At 48.3% G+C, this 8,041-nt stretch overlaps 1 protein-coding gene and 1 non-coding gene across 7 annotated transcripts in view; one reads left to right on the forward strand and one right to left on the reverse strand.

The window, feature by feature from the left end:
* The window catches only part of Hdac5 (histone deacetylase 5), a 35,084-nt gene extending 33,156 nt beyond the window's left edge, over window positions 1–1,928 (reverse strand). For 4 of the 6 annotated variants that reach the window (XM_031350812.1, XM_031350817.1, XM_031350810.1 and 1 more), the window contains exon 1: window positions 1,766–1,928. The gene's annotated coding sequence lies outside the window, so the exon portion shown is untranslated. Of the gene's footprint in view, window positions 1–1,529; window positions 1,726–1,765 lie in introns of those variants that run through there. The other 2 variants (XM_031350816.1, XM_031350811.1) reach the window with 2 other exon arrangements.
* Window positions 1,929–3,370: 1,442 nt separating this feature from the next.
* On the forward strand, window positions 3,371–3,501 carry LOC116079429. Its single transcript, XR_004113981.1, has one exon. It is a non-coding gene; the product is annotated as a small nucleolar RNA SNORA33 (small nucleolar RNA).
* Window positions 3,502–8,041: the final 4,540 nt, after the last annotated feature.

Here is an 8,041-nt window from a genome sequence, read left to right on the forward strand (position 1 = left end):
CCCCGCCCCGCTCCTAAGGCTGCTCCCCACTCCTCTGCCATACAAAAACAACAATGACCCCCATGCCCGAGCCCCGCGTCTAAGCATACAGCAACGCCAGCCCCAGGAAACGGAAAGCAAAGCTCTCATCTCTGCAGCTCCTCGGGGGTGGGTGGTGCATGCGACACGGTTACCCCCACCCCACTCCGGATTACACGATCCTTGGAGGATACACTGAGGAAGAGGGCGAACATTTTCTACACATGCACCTGGGACTCGTCTCTCCTGCCCCTAGTGTGTCAGGAGGTGCCAGGAGCCTGCTCCTTTAAATCAGGCTCTCTGTCTCTAACAAGAGCCAGTCCAGATCCAAGTCTAAGAGGAGAGAGAGAAAAGGGGAGACTTAAGAAGAAGGAGGAGGAGGTGAACCAAGTTCTCCTCAAGCTTTGTTGTTTAGGGAGGGAAAGGAAAGGGAACCCTGGAATGAGGAGCCGGCAACATGGCTCATCCATAACCCAACTCCACAGCCAGCATGGGCTCCTGGGTCCCAGTGTGGAGGGCTGAAGAGCCTGGGGACCCTCCCTGCTTGCAACCTTAGAACCTAAGTGGAGGGCCAACAGGTCCCAATGTCAGAATTAGCCAGAGGTCTTATGGCCCAAACCAACCTCCCATCCCTGCCTCCTTTTGTTCCTAGGTTCTGGTTCTATCTTCCCCTCCCATTGAACCCTATGCCCCTCTCTCCATTCCCATCCCCAAGACCCAACGCTAATTCTAGGACCCAGAAACATAGTGGTCACTACTAGAGTGATGAGACTACACACACACACACCAAAAGCAACTGCAGGGACAACACACCTTCCTCTTCAGGGACAAAGCTCATCTCAGAAGGCCACACGCAGGGACACCAAGTGGTCACCTTCTCTCCGAAATGAAGCACACTCTCGACTCCCCGCCCCCAGCTCTTAGATTAATTACTTATCGTCCAGCCAGTTCTCATCTTCCTGAGGGCCCGAGGGATGGGTGGGGAGGGGGAAGCCGACTACCCCCAAGTTAACAAGGCACTATTAGAACCTCTGCCCCATGAGAAACAAACCCAAGATGAAAACTGGGCGCGGGGGTAGGGTGCGGAGATCTGCCCTAGCCAAGAAAGATCACCAATTCATCTCCCAGCTCTTTCCCGAGCTCCAGGGTGTCAGACAGAAGAGGGTGGTAATAAACGCAGTAACGCCTCACAGGCGAGGGGGTGAATAGCACAGACAAGTAAGGTGGGCCCCGCAGTCCTCTTCCACCTGCAGGGACGTCAAGGACATAAAATCAAGGGTATGTTCTTGGCCACTTGGAGAAGCACTGTGGGTGGGCTGCGCCCCTCACCTCAGAGTTACAAGAACGGGGTGTCTAGTGAAGAGAGGGTCTGCCCAGAATCCAGGTTGCAAGGCTCAAATCGCAGTTGCAACGGATTATGAGCCGCCGGGAAGGAGACAAATCAGACATCCCCGGCTAGTCTACGGGCCATTTGGGGGCGCGGGATGCGGGAAGATCGGCCCCTCCCTTACCTGCAGAGAAGGAGCCCTGCAAGGGAGGGATGAGGAGGGGCGCGCGCGGCGAGCCAGAGGCGACACTCCCCGGGCCCCCACGACGCTCCCTGGGGGTGCGGACTGGCTCGGCGTGCGCGCCGGGAGGAAGGATAGGGTCGCGGGGAGCCCGCGGCCAGCGACGGCGGGAGGACCGGACGCTGCGGGGCGTCCCGGGGCCGCGGGAGGTGGGGTCCTGGCGGGTGCGGCGCGCTCACCCGCTGCGGCTCGAGCTCCGGCTTCGCGGGCGGCGGCGGCAGCAGCGGCGGCAACAGCAGCGGCAGCGCCTCCTCGACGGCTCCTCCATCTTTGCGGCGGCTCCTCCGGCTCTGCTCGCCGCCGCCACCAACAACAACATTCGGAGACGTCACTCCTGTCACGTGACCCGACCCTGAGCTAAAAATAGGCTCAGACCCCCCCTTTCTCGGGCTGCAGCCGAGAACCCTCCCCTCCCATTCGGCCCTCCCCTCGGATGGGCGGGACCAATAGCGCCACCGTGACAGCTTCTTAAAGGGCCAATACCCAGCCCAAGGTTAGGCTGCGGTGGAGGTGGCAGAGCAGGGATCCCGACTTCTTCGCCAAGTAACGAAAGGAGTAGAACCCGGATCCCCGCTGCTGCTGGGGCTGGACGTGTGGGATTTACGATTTTGTTCTCTGCGTTTTTTCGACTTCCTTTTCAAAGGGCGGATGGTGCAATCTTTGCCTGCCTGAGCTGTTCCCTAACACGCCCTTCCCTTGTTAGGGGGAGGGTATCGGGGTGGGGAGGGGGGTGGAATCCTAGGGGCTGCCTCGTAAGTGGAAGCCCCAGCAGGATCGTCGAAGCTGAAAGATTAGCGTGGTAAAGTCTCAAACCCACCGTCTCTAATCTGGCACAACGCTGCATCTTGGTAAAGAAACTCTTTGGAGAGAAAGCCAGCATAGGTTTTAACTGTCCCTGGCCTTCAAAGAGACAGACCAAGAACCTAAAAGTCCACTGGTCTCCAACTTTGATACCACACATACTACCACTTCAGTGGAACTGAACATGACTGTATTGTTAAACCTACATAGTTTTGTCAATGACCTAGCAGTTTTCCTAGAGAAAATGTATTCTAAGAAAATATTGTGCTCCAAAATGAGCATAGGAAGAGATTGTAATGTGAGATGTCAGAAACAACCTAAATATCTGCAAATAAACTAGGAGACATCTATTCAGTAAGTTATCATGCAGTCACTCAGAAATTTATATGTGTGTGTGTGTATACATGTGTGTATATATGTGTATATATATATATGTGTTTATGTGTGTGTACATACACACACATATACACATATATATATAATTATGTGGAGAGTTTTTGGGGCCACTTGGCAAGAATCTGACATTGGACAAGGACAAGGAAATGGGATTCAGCCAGGAATCTGACATTGGGTCATGACAAGGAAATAAGTTCAGGTAGGAATCTAATTTTAGGATAGAACAAAGAAGTAGGCTTCAGGCAAGGGCTGATTTTGGGCTAGGACAGGGAAGTAGGCTCCGATACCATGGTCGTCCTGACCAGCCCTTAGACTTTGTTCATTGCCTTGCTTGTTCCTTGACTATTTGTGTTTATTATATGCTTGTTTCTCAACCTAGAACTGACCTTCGTACTTGCATGTAATTAAAATGGTATAAAAGTGGATTGGGAAAAAGTTAAACCTGCCTCAGCCTCAGAACTGGCTGGGGTCATGCTACAGTGTTGACTAATTGTCTTTTTCTTTTTAATCTTCATTCCTGTGCTGGAGAACCTGTTGGCTGACTGAACTGGCTTGGTCATAATTTTGTGTGTGGAGATATATATATATCACCAGCCAACTAATCTGCTTACCTGAATGTGTTTCTGCAAAAATTTAGAAAATGCTGGTAATAATGTTGTCACGTATGAGCCTAAAAGACAAGTGACTGTTTTTAAGATCCCTGAAAATGGCTACAATATTGTAAAAATTGTAATTATACAGATCTACAGCCTGGAGCATAGCCCAGAAGGAGACCCTGTGGGTAGCATCTAAGGCCGGCCTGTGTTCAATACCTAGCATCAAAAACAAAACCACATGCTTATAATGGCATATTCATTACACACACACACACACACACACATACACATAAACACACACATCTTTTAAAGCAGAAGATGGTGGTGAACGCCTGCACTTGGAAGGCAAAGGCAGGCATATCTTTGTGAGTTCAAGGACAGCATGGTCTACTTAAGTTCCAGGACAGCCAGGGCTACACAGAAAGAAATGGTCTTTAAACATGAGAGAGAAAGAGAGGTAGCAAGGTCATACTCTACAACAGTGAGTTTGAGTTTAGTATCAAGCTGAGTGACATGAGCTCCCATTTCAAAAACAAAAACCATATGAGAAAGAAAAAAAAAAAAGCCAAACAAGATCCAACAGGAATATTGATTTGTACCAGGCAGTGGCAGCATATGGCTTTAATCCCACCACTTGGGAGGCAGAGGCAGGCAGATCTCTGAGTTCAAGGCTAGCCTGAACCACAGAGTGAGTTCCAGGACAGCCAAGGGTACACAGAGAAACCTGTCTCAAAACAAAACAAACAAAACAAAATATTCATTTATTCCAATACTATATGCAAAAGTTCATGTGTCTGGCTCTGCATGCATAGAAAAGCCTAGGAGGCTCTCACTCCTGCTTCTCTCCCCTGCCTCTTGCCCCTTTGTTCCTCCTCTCTCCCCATTCCCTTCCCCCCTCTCTCCACGTGGTCATGGTCAGTCCCTACTTCTCTACTCTCTCCTTCTCTCTGCCTTTCTCTGCCTCTGCTACCCTCTTAACTCCCCTCCCCATGCCCTAAATAAACTCTATTCTATATTAAAAAAAGAAAAAAAGAAAAAAGAAAAACCTAGGAGATATAAACCAAACATTTTCTTTCTTTCTTTTTCCTTTTCTTCTTCTTCTTTTGTTTGTTTTGTTGTTTTGTTTAGATTTTTTTCAAGACAGAGTTTCTCAGTGTAACCAGCCCTGGCTGTCCTGGACTCAATTTGTAGACCAAGCTGGCCTCAGAGATCCACCTGCCTCTGCCTCCCAAGAGCTGAGATTAAAGGCATGTGCCACTGTGCCCAGCAATGTTTATTTTCTTTGTAGTCTTCTTCTATACCCCCTGAAATCTGAAACAACCTTGTGTAAAATAAAACACATGTGTAAATAAATGGTGCTGAAGTAAACAGTAAAGGTTTTTCCTATAAAGTACCTCGTGACTCTGTCCCACACCCACCGCCTCCATCCTCACAGCTCTATCCTAGCCAAATTACACCTTACCTGAAATACTGTAGCTGTATCCTGGCAACTGATACCCTCCCCGAATCCCTCTCAGTCTCCTCCAAAAGTCAGAGTGATCATTTAGAACTCAAGTCAACTAAAGAACAGTTTTGAAAACAATTCTGATTTTTTTTTTCATCACTGAAACCTGTCAACAGTCCAGAAGAGTGTAGAGCAACTCACCAGAGAAACTTGTTCGGAAATGTTCATTCTTGGACCCCACCCCACCCCCGAAGCTTGTTGTTCATAGTGGGAAAGAGGGCCAGAAATCTTCATTTTTAATACATACCCAGGAGATTTTGCTGCAGCTGGTCCTCTCCTGGATCTTAGGAAAATACCAGCCCAAAGTTTGAGCATGGCATGATCCAAGCATCCCCTCCTAAGCTTAGCTTTTGGAAGTCCAGCCCTGTACCTTTCTCTCTCTTTTCTATGTTCCATTTCCAATATGCCCCTCCACCCTTCTCTTTACCTCCAACTCATCTGCCAGAGTCCAGTTAAATATTACTTCCCGATGGAGGCCTTTCTTTGTCTTTTAATTAAATGAGATCCTTGTGTTATGTATGCTTTCGCTGACCCCGATAATAACTTGTAAACACGTGTCTCTTTATAGCACTATTGGTTCAATATCTCTCTCCTGCCCTAATAGAATCCCTTTGTGGAGAGGGTGCTAAGTATTCTGCTAGGACCTTACACATACTACGCTCAAGTTCTAAGCACCGAGTTACACCCTCTAAGCACTAAGGGTCTTGAATACAGAATCTGCACTTCTTCTTTTTTTTTTTTTTTTTTCCGAGACAGGGTTTCTCTGTGTAGCCCTGGCTGTCCCGGAACTCACTCTGTAGACCAGGCTGGCCTCAAACTCAGAAATCCGCCTGCCTCTGCCTCCCAAGTGCTGGGATCAAAGGCGTGCGCCACCACCGCCCGGCTGAATCTGCACTTCTACTAGAATGTACTTGGAAGGCTTGATGAACTCTGTTGAAGGAGATGAATGGGTGTTATAAGGACAAACCAAGGTAGACTGGGCAGTAGACTCTGGACAGAAAGGACACTTGACACAGACATCTCACATCACTCTGAGTCAGAGGTCCTCCTGCCTTCTTCCTGTAACACAAACCCATCATGCTGACTAGTATTGTGTCAACTTGACAAAAGCTAGAGACATCAGAGAGGAGAAGCTTTAATTGAAAATATGCCTCAGGCTGCAGGCAAGCCTGTAGGACATTTTCTTAATTAGTGATTCCTGGAGAAGGGCACAGACCCTGTGGATAGTACTACTCCTGGGCTGATGGCCCTGGGTTCTGTAAGAGCAGACTGAGCAAGCTATGGAGGGCAAGCCAGTAAGCAGCACTCTTCCAGGGCCTCTGCCTCAGCTCCAGACTTCAAGTCCGTGCCCTGTTTGAGTTCCTGTCCTGATTTCCTTCAGTGATGAGCAGTGATGTGGAAGCATAAACCAAATAAACCCTTTTTTCTCCCCAAGCCGCTTTAGTCATGGTGTTTCATTATAACCATAGTAATCCTAAGACACCCATATTATTCTGTTCTGTTCTCCCCAATCCCCCCTTCTCTCTTTCAGTCTCTGTCTCTCTGTCTCCTTACTATGTATCCCAACTGGCCAAGACCTCATAATCCTCCTGCCTCAGCCTCCAGCTGGAATTATGAGTGTTTACTGTCATGACCATCCTGTTCTTACTATTACACAATGTTTGGTTTGGTTTGGTTTTTTTTTTCTGAGACAGGGTTTCTCTGTGCAGCTCTGGCTCTCCTGGAACTCACTTTGTAGTGAGGCCTGGCCTTGAACTCAGAGATCCATCTGCTTCTACCTATCTAGTACTAGGATTAAGGGGGTGTACCACCACCACCACCTGGCTCTATTACATACTTTTAAGATACCTCTTTTTAAACTTTTTCAGTTTATTTTATTCTATTTTTGTATATGGATGTCTTCCTTGCGTGCAGGTCAGAGTACCATGTAAGTGTTGGTACCCTTGGAGGTCTGTAGAGGGCCCTGTTGGAGCTGGAGCTATGGGTGGTTGTGATCTACCATATGTGCTGGGAATTTAATCTGGGTCCTCTGCAAGAGCCGTTAGTGTTCTAAGCCACTGAGCCAGCTCTCTGGAACCCTTAAGATGTCTCTCGGCAGTGGTTTGGAATTTTCCAGTTGTTTATGTCTTGCTCCCCTAAGTTGCTCATGGCCTATGTAGAGAAAGGGAGATGACGAGATGATGGCCTATGTGGAGAAAGGGAGGTGACGGAGATGATGGCCTATGTGGAGAAAGGGAGGTGACGAGATGGTACATCCCTTCAACTTTGGAGCATCTAGCCTCTCGCCTCACACAAACCTAGGTACTCAGTACAGGTGGCAGACATTGTATGGCAGATATTAGCTAATAACTCTCTCAAGGAGTGCCTTAGCCAGCGATGACACCTCCTCATTCTACACATGAAAGAACAAAGACTGAAAGAGGTTAAGTAGCTGCCAAAGGTTCATAAAAGCAACTCTGGGAATCAAATCCAGACCTCGATTCTCTCCACACAGGGAGACAGGACTGGGGAAAGCAGGACTCTTAAGCCCCAAACTCTAGATCTCTCCTTTGGGGGCCTCTGAGATCACCACCTCTGCTCCCAGCAGCCGGATACCCCAGAAGTCATAAGGATTTTCTGCAAGGGGTCACACAGTGACAGGACATGTCAGTACAAGGCCTTAGGTTCAATCTTCAATGCCATGATTTGTGTGTGCTTGTGTGTGTGTGTGTGTGTGTGTGCGCTCTATAGTCCTAGCACTTGAGAGGTAATAACAAGAGGATCAGAAGTTCAAAAAAAGTTCAAAGTTAGTCTCTGTCTCTCCAACAGCATGATCGATCAAAACTGCCTGTGGTCTATGAAACTGTCTTAAAAGAAGAGTGTAAGCCAGGGCGGTGGTGGCGCACACCTTTAATCCCAGCATTTGGGAGGCAGAGACAGGTGGATTTCTGAGTTCGAGGCCAGCCTGGTCTACAGAGTGAGTTCCAGGACAGCCAGTACTACACAGAGAAACCCTGTCTTAAAAACAAACAAACAAACAAACAAACAAAACAAAGAGTGTAAGCTGGATATGGTGGTTGCATACAGATTCAGTTCCAGTACTCTGGCAAGTTAGAGTTCTGTGAGTTAGAGGCCAGCTTAGTCTGCATGACAAGAGTCCATCTAAAAACAATAACCTA

The sequence above is a fragment of the Mastomys coucha genome, unplaced genomic scaffold (genome assembly GCF_008632895.1).
Source record: "Mastomys coucha isolate ucsf_1 unplaced genomic scaffold, UCSF_Mcou_1 pScaffold5, whole genome shotgun sequence".
Taxonomy (NCBI): Eukaryota; Metazoa; Chordata; class Mammalia; order Rodentia; family Muridae; genus Mastomys; species Mastomys coucha.